The sequence below is a fragment of the Oncorhynchus masou genome, unplaced genomic scaffold, assembly GCF_036934945.1.
Source record: "Oncorhynchus masou masou isolate Uvic2021 unplaced genomic scaffold, UVic_Omas_1.1 unplaced_scaffold_949, whole genome shotgun sequence".
NCBI classification, from domain to species: domain Eukaryota; kingdom Metazoa; phylum Chordata; class Actinopteri; order Salmoniformes; family Salmonidae; genus Oncorhynchus; species Oncorhynchus masou.
Genome location: NW_027015986.1, coordinates 226208 through 237105, shown reverse-complemented (window position 1 = coordinate 237105; position 10898 = coordinate 226208). Strand labels below are relative to the sequence as shown.

General features: G+C 43.6%; 1 long non-coding RNA gene and 1 pseudogene across 1 annotated transcript; both read right to left on the bottom strand.

Moving 5' to 3' along the window:
• Window positions 1-420: 420 nt before the first annotated feature.
• Window positions 421-4315, bottom strand: LOC135538378 (uncharacterized). The gene is made up of 4 exons (XR_010455416.1): window positions 1587-4315; window positions 1134-1233; window positions 831-1023; window positions 421-509 (listed from the first exon to the last, which is right to left on the bottom strand). It is a non-coding gene; the product is annotated as an uncharacterized LOC135538378 (long non-coding RNA).
• A 5305-nt stretch (window positions 4316-9620) lies between these two features.
• The window catches only part of LOC135538380 (E3 ubiquitin-protein ligase TRIM47-like), a 38841-nt pseudogene continuing 37563 nt past the window's right edge, over window positions 9621-10898 (bottom strand).

The window sequence follows — 10898 nt, the reverse complement described above, 5'->3', positions numbered from 1 at the left end:
CGCACTGGAGACACAGTGGGCAGAGCCGGCGCAGGATTGCCTGTGCCGAAACGGCGCACCGGAGACCAAGCACGCTGAGCTGCCACAATCTGCCCTGGCTGGATGCCCACTCTAGCGTCGCACTTGCAGAGAGCTGGCATATAGCGCACCGGGCTATGAGAGCGAACGGGAGACACCGTGCGCTTTACCGCCAAATGCGGTGCCCGACCAGTACCACGCTCCTTACGGTAAGCACGGGAGTTGGCTCAGGTCTGTACCCTGACTCAGCCACTCTCCCTGTGTGCCACCACCTCCAAAAAATGTTTTTGGGCTGCCTCTTGTGCTTAGTCCGCTGTGCCAACTCCTCGTAGCGTCGCCGCTCTGCTTTAGACGCCTCCAGTTCCTCCTTCGGACGGCGATGTTCTCCAGCCCAGGGTCCCTTACCTTCCAATATCTCCTCCCATGTCCATTCCTCCAGAAAGCACTGCTGCTTCTCACCACGCTGCCTGGTCCGTTTATGGTGGGAAGTTCTGTCACGGCCGTCGTTAAAGGAAGACAAAGGTGCAGCGTGGTGAGCATACATTTTCCTTTTTTTGAGTAAATGTCACCAACAAACGAAAAACCAACCGTGAAGCTTACAGGGCAAAGTGACACTAACAAAAATCACACCCTGACCAAACCAAAATGAGACATAAAAAGGCGTGACAACCTGGGCCTTAAAACATTCTGCACTTGAAATTGGGGCAAATGCTTAATAAATTAGAAAAAATGTATACTTAATTAAAATGGGGGAAATTACATTATTACTTAAGTTATTACATTATGAGATTACAGTAATTTTTGGTTATTACATTATGATTTGCAGTATGCCTGTCGGGCCCTTCACTCCTAGGGCCACTGACAAGGGGCCATCCAAATCTCCTTTAGTTGATCTTGAGCAAATCCTGGGCATCAAAGGACACCGCTGTGGAGCCCTGGTTGGTGGTGATCACGGGTCAATGCTGTTTCATATTGACGTTGCCACAGGATCCAGGATGGTGCTTCCTGAATGAGAAGAATCAGAGGGGGTTGGTTAGGTTGGAAATGTCATTGCATGTTAACAGCTGTAACATTGTCTGAATAGTGATGAATACCAAGTGCTGTACAGGACTTACAACACATTGAGATGGTACTGAAGCTACGTGATGTGAAGATATGGCTGTTACTGCAGTGGCCTGGTGGACTGACAGAGTTGGTGGGATGAGATGGAGGAGTCTGGAGGTCAAAACATGAACAAACAAACCAAGAAAAACATCAGAAAAACTGATTTATTACCAACTGTTAAACTCTAAAATACACAGTTTGTTATGATAAAAACATAATTTACAACAGTTTAAACTGGGTTCTCTGGATTAGACTGAATAAAAGTATGGTTGACACCAATGTAATGTGTAATAGCAGTTGTGGGTTAAGAAGTTGTGTTCCTTGTTGGCAGTGGAAGCTGGAACACACATCACCACCCAGAACATTCTGCTGTTTGTAAATCAACTTCCTCTGATCTAGGTTATGTGTTCCGTGTAACAGAGGTAGTATCACATTGACGTCACTGGAGAAGAATCTGTACTTACCTGATCTGTGGCCTCGCCTGGCTCCTCCCACAAGGAGGTGGAACAACATGGGGGATAATGGGGGAGGGGTGATACCAGCCGCTCAACAACAGACCGACAGGCAGTTCTGGGAAACAGAAGGACATTTCTGAGAAGTCACACCCCTACCTTTGTCTTGACATATCAATTATTGTTTGGTTATGTGCAAGCTGTGGCATATAAATGCAGCATTCAGTGGGGTGAATAAACTCTGAGCTTTTCTCTGCATTCTTTTGAGGTCGTCTGTTTACAACCTAACACCTTGCTTCGATGTATTTACTTTAATGCCTAAATGTTTTGATTCATCTTCAGAATTAGAATGAAATGAACCTTGTTTTCACATTAAACATAAAGAAAAGGTACATGTTCTAATCTTCCCGTCACATGATGACAAACACAAGCAGTATCTGTAACAGCACTGTTTCTAGACGGACAACAGAGGTTCATGATGATAAACACAAGCAGCATCTGTAACAGCACCGTTTCTAGACAGACAAACAGAGGAGGTTCATGATGATAAACAGTCTATTACAATTAGAATATAGGTTAACATAAACTATACCTCTTCAGTTAACTTTCATAAAAAATGCTCAAAATTAGTTGAAAAGATTCTTCACCTCCACAAATGAAGTATTAAAAACATGTGATAAAATGTGTAAACAGATTCAAGTTGTGAAATCCACTCATTTGGGATCTGGTGTTACACTAAAAGGGCGTTATCCTCAACGGGATCGGTCTCCCCCTGTGAGACGGTTGAGCTAATGTAGGCTAATGTGATTAGCATGAGGTTGAGCTAATGTAGGCTAATGTGATTAGCATGAGGTTGAGCTAACGTAGGCTAATGTGATTAGCATGAGGTTGAGCTAACGTAGGCTAATGTGATTAGCATGAGGTTGTAAGTAACAAGAACATTTCCCAGGACATAGACATATCTGACATTGGCAGAAAGCTTCAATTCTTGTTCATCTAACTGCCCTCTCCAATTTACAGTAGCTATTACAGTGGAATAATACCATTAGGAGGTCTCAATACAACATTTTGAACAGAATGGTTCATTGAATCAGTCTTCAACTTTGCAAATACACTGCTGACATTTAATGGCCAAAGTCTAAATTGTCTCAAACCTGACATATTACATTATGGCCCAACTCTTGTATTTCAACGATGGGAAGAATTAAACATGTTTTTGTTTGCATTCATCTTTTACCAGATCTAATGTGTTATATTCTCCAACATTCATGTCACATTTCCACAAACCTCAAAAGGTCATTTTAAATGGTATCAAGGAAATGCGTATCCCTACTTCAGGTCCTGAGCGACCCGCAGTTACATTTGGAAATGTCCTTAAGAGGGTATCACTGTCTACAGACATGTCGATAAATGTAGTCTTGTCATCTTTGATTGTTTACTAATACTCTACTGTACTCACTCTGTTTACTAATACTCTACTGTACTCACTCTTTACTAATACTCTACTGTACTCTCTCTGTTTACTAATACTCTACTGTACTCACTCTGTTTACTAATACTCTACTGTACTCACTCTGTTTACTAATACTCTACTGTACTCACTCTGTTTACTACACTACTGTACTCACTCTGTTTACTAATACTCTACTGTACTCTCTCTGTTTACTAATACTCTACTGTACTCTCTCTGTTTACTAATACTCTACTGTACTCTCTCTGTTTACTAATACTCTACTGTACTCACTCTGTTTACTAATACTCTACTGTACTCACTCTGTTTACTACACTACTGTACTCACTCTGTTTACTAATACTCTACTGTACTCACTCTGTTTACTACACTACTGTACTCACTCTGTTTACTACACTACTGTACTCACTCTGTTTACTACACTACTGTACTCACTCTGTTTACTACACTACTGCCTCCTAGCTTCAAGAGTGTTAATAACTTCTTGGAACTACTCCTCCCGGATCCGGGAGAATTGTCATCAACTGACACTCATTAGCATAACGCAACGGACAAAAAAATCCATCTAGAAAATATTAATATTCATGAAATCACAAGTGAAATACATTGAAACACAGCTTAGCCTTTTGTTAATCACCCTGTCATCTCAGATTTTGAAATTATGCTTTACAGCCAAAGCAAGACAAGGATTTGTGTAAGTTTATCGATAGCCTAGCATAGCATTATGCCCAGCTAGCAGTAGGTAGCTTGGTAACGAAAATCAGAAAAGCAATCAAATTAAATAATTTACCTTTGATGAGCTTCGGATGTTTTCACTCACGAGACTCCCAGTTAGATAGCAAATGTTCCTTTTGTGGCATAAATATTATTTTTGTAGCCGATATAGCTCCGTTATTTCTTCACGTTTGGCTGAGAAATTGACCGTAAATTGCGGTCACGACAACGCCGAAAAATATTCCAAATTAGATCCATAATAATGGCAAACTTTTTTATAATCAATCCTCAAGGTGTTTTTCAAAATATCTGTTTGATGATATATCAACCAGGTCAGTTAGTAGAAACAATGGCCACACAAATCACTCTGAGAGACACCATCTGACCACTAACACAATGTTGTCGCTCATGCTCAGTTTTCAAAATAAAAGCCTGGAACTGTCTTGTGACACTAGAAACATTAGGGAAGCTATAGAAAAAGGAATCTGGTTGATATCCCTTTCACTGCTCAATAGGAACGCAGAGGTTTCTAAATAAGAGTCACTTCCTGATTGGCTTTTTCTCAGGCTTTCGCCTGCAATATCAGTTCTGTTGTACTCACAGACAATATTTTTACAGTTTTGGAAACTTTAGAGTGTTTTCTATCAAAAGCTGTCAATTATATGCATATTCTATTATCTGGTCCTGAAAAATAGCCCATTTACTTTGGGAACGTTATTTTTCCAAAAATGAAAATAGTGCCCCTAGTTTCAAGAGGTTTTTAAGCATGTCCCAATTTAGGTTACCAAGCAGCACGAGCTCTGAAGATAGATGGGGGGCAATCAGTTCACTTTTGGTGTCCAGGGCACATCTGGGGGCAGAGGCTGGTTTAAATGATGTTTCTAGAGACAATATTTCTCTCATCGTCACTCAATGCCTATGTTTACCTCCACTGTATTCACATATTGAGCAGGACTGGAGGCTCTACAGTGAAATAAGACAATAAATACCAACCAGAACAGCAATAGACAAGGCATATTGAGCAGGACTATTGACATTGAGGAGAGGCATGCTTAGCCAAGTGATCATAAGGGTTCAGTGAGTTCAGTGGTTGGGGTCACGATTCAGACAGCTAGCTAGGCCGTTTGTAGCAGGCTAGCAGATGGCTAGCGAGCCGGCTACCAGGAAGAGGCTAACAAGCTAGCAGATGATGGAGGAAGTCTGTTTTTAGCCTCCTCGTGCGTTTCCGTTGGTAGACCAGTAGTGATAGATTAGTGGAGTTCCGTGTGGTAAAGGGGACCAGTCCAATTGGCAAAATAAGTATAGTGGCCCAAGATATTGTCCGATGGACCTATATCAGTCGATATGCTCTAGACAGCTAACATTAGCGGGCCGCATTTAGCAGATGGGCGTTCAGGTGACGTCGCGACAAAGGGGCCTGTCGAATAAGCCCCTCGGGCAGATAACGTGGTCCTAGCATGGGCTAGCTCCAGGCTAATTGGTGCTAGCTTCGGGACAGAGATGTTAGCCAGGAGTAGACACACGGACTGCAGCTAGCTAGCTGCAATGATCCAGGCGAAAAGGTACAGAGCTTGCGGTGGGAATCCGGGGATATGGAGAGAAGACAGGTCCGGTATGCTTTGGCTAGAATTGCGTTGTGAAGGCTGGCGAGAGATTTCAGAGCTAAAGGTTAGCTGATGACCACTAGCACTGGTTAGCTGACCTCTAGCAAATAGCTAGGACAGAGACATGCATTATATCATTATATATTTCTACAGCGCTTTTTAACCCACACAGGGTTTATAACCCACACAAAGGTTTTTGACCCACACAGGGTTTATGCTTAAAAGTTTTAACTTGTCCACACAGGTCTAGACCCATCCGGTCCACAAATATGTCTCACATGCACCACTAATCATGGACTGGAATGTGGCTGTTTGGTTTTTATCAGCAAGCCATCTCTTAAACAGTTGCCAGCCAAAGCTTCAAAAGTCTTGTCCCAGTTAACTCAGAAAGGAAGAGAGAGAGATTTTCCTACATTTGAATATAAACATTTATTTTATCAAACAAAACTATGCTACATTTTATCTCTGGGACCCTCGGGATGACAAATCAGAGCAGATGACTGAATGTAAGTACATTATTTACCTACAGAGGTGTCACGGCTGTCGGCTGTTTGGTGGAAGGAGAGGAGGACCAAAGTGCAGCGTATTCATAATGAGTTTAATGAAGATGAATACTTGAACAAAAAAACAACAAACCGACACAACGAACAGTTCTGCAAGGTGCAACAAAACACTAAACAGAAAATAATCACTCACAACTCAAGTGGGAAAAACAGGCTGCCTAAGTATGGTCCTCAATCAGGGACAACGATTGACAGCTACCTCTGATTGAGAGCCATACCAGGCCAAACATAGAATGCCCACCCCAACTCACGCCCTGACCAACCTAAAATATGCCCTGACCAACCTAAAATAGAGACAAAAACAAGGAACCAAGGTCAGGACATGACAAGAGGTGAATGTATCAAACCAGTTGCTGCTATAACATGTTTTTCTACTCTCACCAAACAATAGTATTATTCCACTGTAATAGCTACTGTAAATTGGACAGTGCAGTTAGATTAACCTCACTAGGTTAGGGGGCACTATTTTCACCACCGGATGAAAAGCCCAAGGTAAACTGCCTGCTATTCAGCCCAGAAACTAGGATATGCATAGAGTGGGGCAAAAAAGTATTTAGTCAGCCACCAATTGTGCAAGTTCTCCCACTTAAAAAGATGAGAGAGGCCTGTAATTTTCATCATAGGTACACTTCAACGCTGACACAAAATGAGGAGAAGAAATCCAGAAAATCACATCGTAGGACTTTTAATGAATTGTTAGCGTCCAACACCTCGTATAAAGGTTAACAAGAATGTTTTCTGTCCATACAAGACATGTCCTGTAAAGTTTACTGTTACTTACAACGTCATGTTGTCACATTAGCAACAACCATCCCGGTACACCAATCCTGAAGAGATCCTTAAGAGTTATTAATATACTCTGTGAGGTAGAGAGGTAGAGACAGCAGGGTGACTACAGGGTTACCACCACACAGTCCTGTATATATTAATGTACTCTGTGAGGTAGAGAGGTAGAGACAGCAGGGTGACTACAGGGTTACCACCACACAGTCCTGTATATATTAATGTACTCTGAGAGGTAGAGAGGTAGAGACAGCAGGGTGACTACAGGGTTACCACCACACAGTCCTGTATATATTAATGTACTCTGTGAGGTAGAGAGGTAGAGACAGCAGGCTGACTACAGGGTTACCACCACACAGTCCTGTATATATTAATGTACTCTGTGAGGTAGAGAGGTAGAGACAGCAGGCTGACTACAGGGTTACCACCACACAGTCCTGTATATATTAATGTACTCTGAGAGGTAGAGACAGCAGAGTGACTACAGGGTTACCACCACACAGTCCTGTATATATTAATGTACTCTGTGAGGTAGAGAGGTAGAGACAGCAGGGTGACTACAGGGTTACCACCACACAGTCCTGTATATATTAATGTACTCTGTGAGGTAGAGAGGTAGAGACAGCAGGGTGACTACAGGGTTACCACCACACAGTCCTGTATATATTAATGTACTCTGTGAGGTAGAGAGGTAGAGACAGCAGGGTGACTACAGGGTTACCACCACACAGTCCTGTATATATTAATGTACTCTGTGAGGTAGAGAGGTAAAGACAGCAGGGTGACTACAGGGTTACCACCACACAGTCCTGTATATATTAATGTACTCTGTGAGGTAGAGAGGTAGAGACAGCAGGGTGACTACAGGGTTACCACCACACAGTCCTGTATATATTAATGTACTCTGTGAGGTAGAGAGGTAGAGACAGCAGGGTGACTACAGGGTTACCACCACACATTCCTGTATATATTAATGTACTCTGTGAGGTAGAGAGGTAGAGACAGCAGGGTGACTACAGGGTTACCACCACACAGTCCTGTATATATTAATGTACTCTGTGAGGTAGAGAGGTAGAGACAGCAGGGTGACTACAGGGTTACCACCACACAGTCCTGTATATATTAATGTACTCTGTGAGGTAGAGAGGTAGAGACAGCAGGGTGACTACAGGGTTACCACCACACAGTCCTGTATATATTAATGTACTCTGTGAGGTAGAGAGGTAGAGACAGCAGGGTGACTACAGGGTTACCACCACACAGTCCTGTATATATTAATGTACTCTGTGAGGTAGAGAGGTAGAGACAGCAGGGTGACTACAGGGTTACCACCACACAGTCCTGTATATATTAATGTACTCTGTGAGGTAGAGAGGTAGAGACAGCAGGGTGACTACAGGGTTACCACCACACAGTCCTGTATATATTAATGTACTCTGTGAGGTAGAGAGGTAGAGACAGCAGGGTGACTACAGGGTTACCACCACACAGTCCTGTATATATTATTGTACTCTGTGAGGTAGAGAGGTAGAGACAGCAGGGTGACTACAGGGTTACCACCACACAGTTACTAATGCTAGACAGGGGAGACATACAGGTAGTGGGTTAGTGATCCTAGACAGAGGAGACATACAGGTAGTGGGTTAATGATCCTAGACAGGGGAGACATACAGGTAGTGGGTTAGTGATCCTAGACAGAGGAGACATACAGGTAGTGGGTTAGTGATCCTAGACAGAGGAGACATACAGGTAGTGGGTTAGTGATCCTAGACAGAGGAGACATACAGGTAGTGGGTTAGTGATCCTAGACAGAGGAGACATACAGGTAGTGGGTTAGTGATCCTAGACAGGGGAGACATACAGGTAGTGGGTTAGTGTGGGTTAGTGATCCTAGACAGAGGAGACATACAGGTAGTGGGTTAGTGATCCTAGACAGGGGAGACATACAGGTAGTGGGTTAGTGATCCTAGACAGAGGAGACATACAGGTAGTGGGTTAGTGATCCTAGACAGAGGAGACATACAGGTAGTGGGTTAGTGTGGGTTAGTGATCCTAGACAGAGGAGACATACAGGTAGTGGGTTAGTGATCCTAGACAGAGGAGACATACAGGTAGTGGGTTAGTGTGGGTTAGTGATCCTAGACAGGGGAGACATACAGGTAGTGGGTTAGTGATCCTAGACAGGGGAGACATACAGGTAGTGGGTTAGTGATCCTAGACAGGGGAGACATACAGGTAGTGGGTTAGTGATCCTAGACAGAGGAGACATACAGGTAGTGGGTTAGTGATCCTAGACAGAGGAGACATACAGGTAGTGGGTTAGTGATCCTAGACAGAGGAGACATACAGGTAGTGGGTTAGTGATCCTAGACAGAGGAGACATACAGGTAGTGGGTTAATGTGGGTTAGTGATCCTAGACAGAGGAGACATACAGGTAGTGGGTTAGTGATCCTAGACAGAGGAGACATACAGGTAGTGGGTTAATGTGTGTGTTTGTGGTGTGAGTGTGAGTTGACTACAGGAATAATCCTAGGTGTCTGTTGCCTGAGTCATAGATTTGTGTTTTTGACAACTCTCATTACATTTGGCATCACCATGAGTGACAAGGATTTGGCATGATTACACAAATAGACTGGGACTCAGGCTAAGGTCTGCAGTAGTGAGGAATGTGTGTGAGAATTTTTTTTTTTTAATTTTACCTTTATTTAACCAGGCAAGTCAGTTAAGAAGTTGTGTTCCTTGTTGGCAGTGGAAGCTGGAACACACATCACCACCCAGAACATTCTGCTGTTTGTAAATCAACTTCCTCTGATCTAGGTTATGTGTTCCGTGTAACAGAGGTAGTATCACGTTGACGTCACTGGAGAAGAATCTGTACTTACCTGATCTGTGGCCTCGCCTGGCTCCTCCCACAAGGAGGTGGAACAACATGGGGGATAATGGGGGAGGGGTGATACCAGCCGCTCAACAACAGACCGACAGGCAGTTCTGGGAAACAGAAGGACATTTCTGAGAAGTCACACCCCTACCTTTGTCTTGACATATCAATTATTGTTTGGTTATGTGCAAGCTGTGGCATATAAATGCAGCATTCAGTGGGGTGAATAAACTCTGAGCCTGTTCAGGGGCAGAACGACAGATTTGTACCATGTCAGCTCGGGGGTTTGAACTCGCAATCTTCCAGTTACTAGTCCAACACTCTAACCACTAGGCTACACTAGGCTACCCTGCCAAGTGGTTAGAGGGAAGAGCATGTTGTGGTGAGAACAGAACAGTGGAAGACACACTACAGATTATTCATAAGTATTCAGGAACTATTCAGAAACTATTCAGGAACTATTCAGAAGTTTCTGTGCTAGTTTCTGTTCTCTGGCATGTCTCCACCCAGCTGGGTCCTTTGCAGATACCAACAAACAGGACACGTCACTTACAGTGGTCACACCCAACCAGAACCGGCCGCATTCCTGAGTTACACAAAGACAGTTTGTATCAGCAGAAAAATACTAGCTCAAAACAATAGACAATTATCTGTGTAGAAAACAGCATAGCATGTCTAATTGGTAATTTTCCACAACACTATAAGGGTTACCACCACACAGTCCTGTATATATTAATGTACTGTGTGTGATGATGGAATGAGGTGAGGACCAAAGCGCAGTGCTAATCATATATATATTTCACCGAGAACACTAAAAAAAAATAGCGAAGGAGAAACAAAACGAAACAGTTCTGAAAGGTGACATACAAATAACAGAAAACAATCACCCACGAAACACAGGTGGGAAAAGGCTACCTAAGTATGATTCTCAATCAGAGACAACTAACGACACCTGCCTCTGATTGAGAACCATACCATACCAGGCCAAACACAAAACACAACATAGAAAAAGGAACATAGACAACCCACCCAACTCACGCCCTGACCATACTAAAACAAAGACATAACAGAGGAACTAAGGTCAGAACGTGACAGTACCCCCTCCCCCCAAAGGTGCGGACTTCGGCCGCAAAACCTGAACCTATAAGGGAGGGTCTGGGTGGGTGTCTGTCCACAGTGGCGGCTCTGGCGCTGGACGTGGACCCCACTCCACCATACTCATACTCTTTGTCCCACTCGCCTCCGTGGCCTCTTTCGAGCGGCGACCCTCGCTGCCGACCTCGGACTGGGGAGCCTAGCAATGGGTGCCG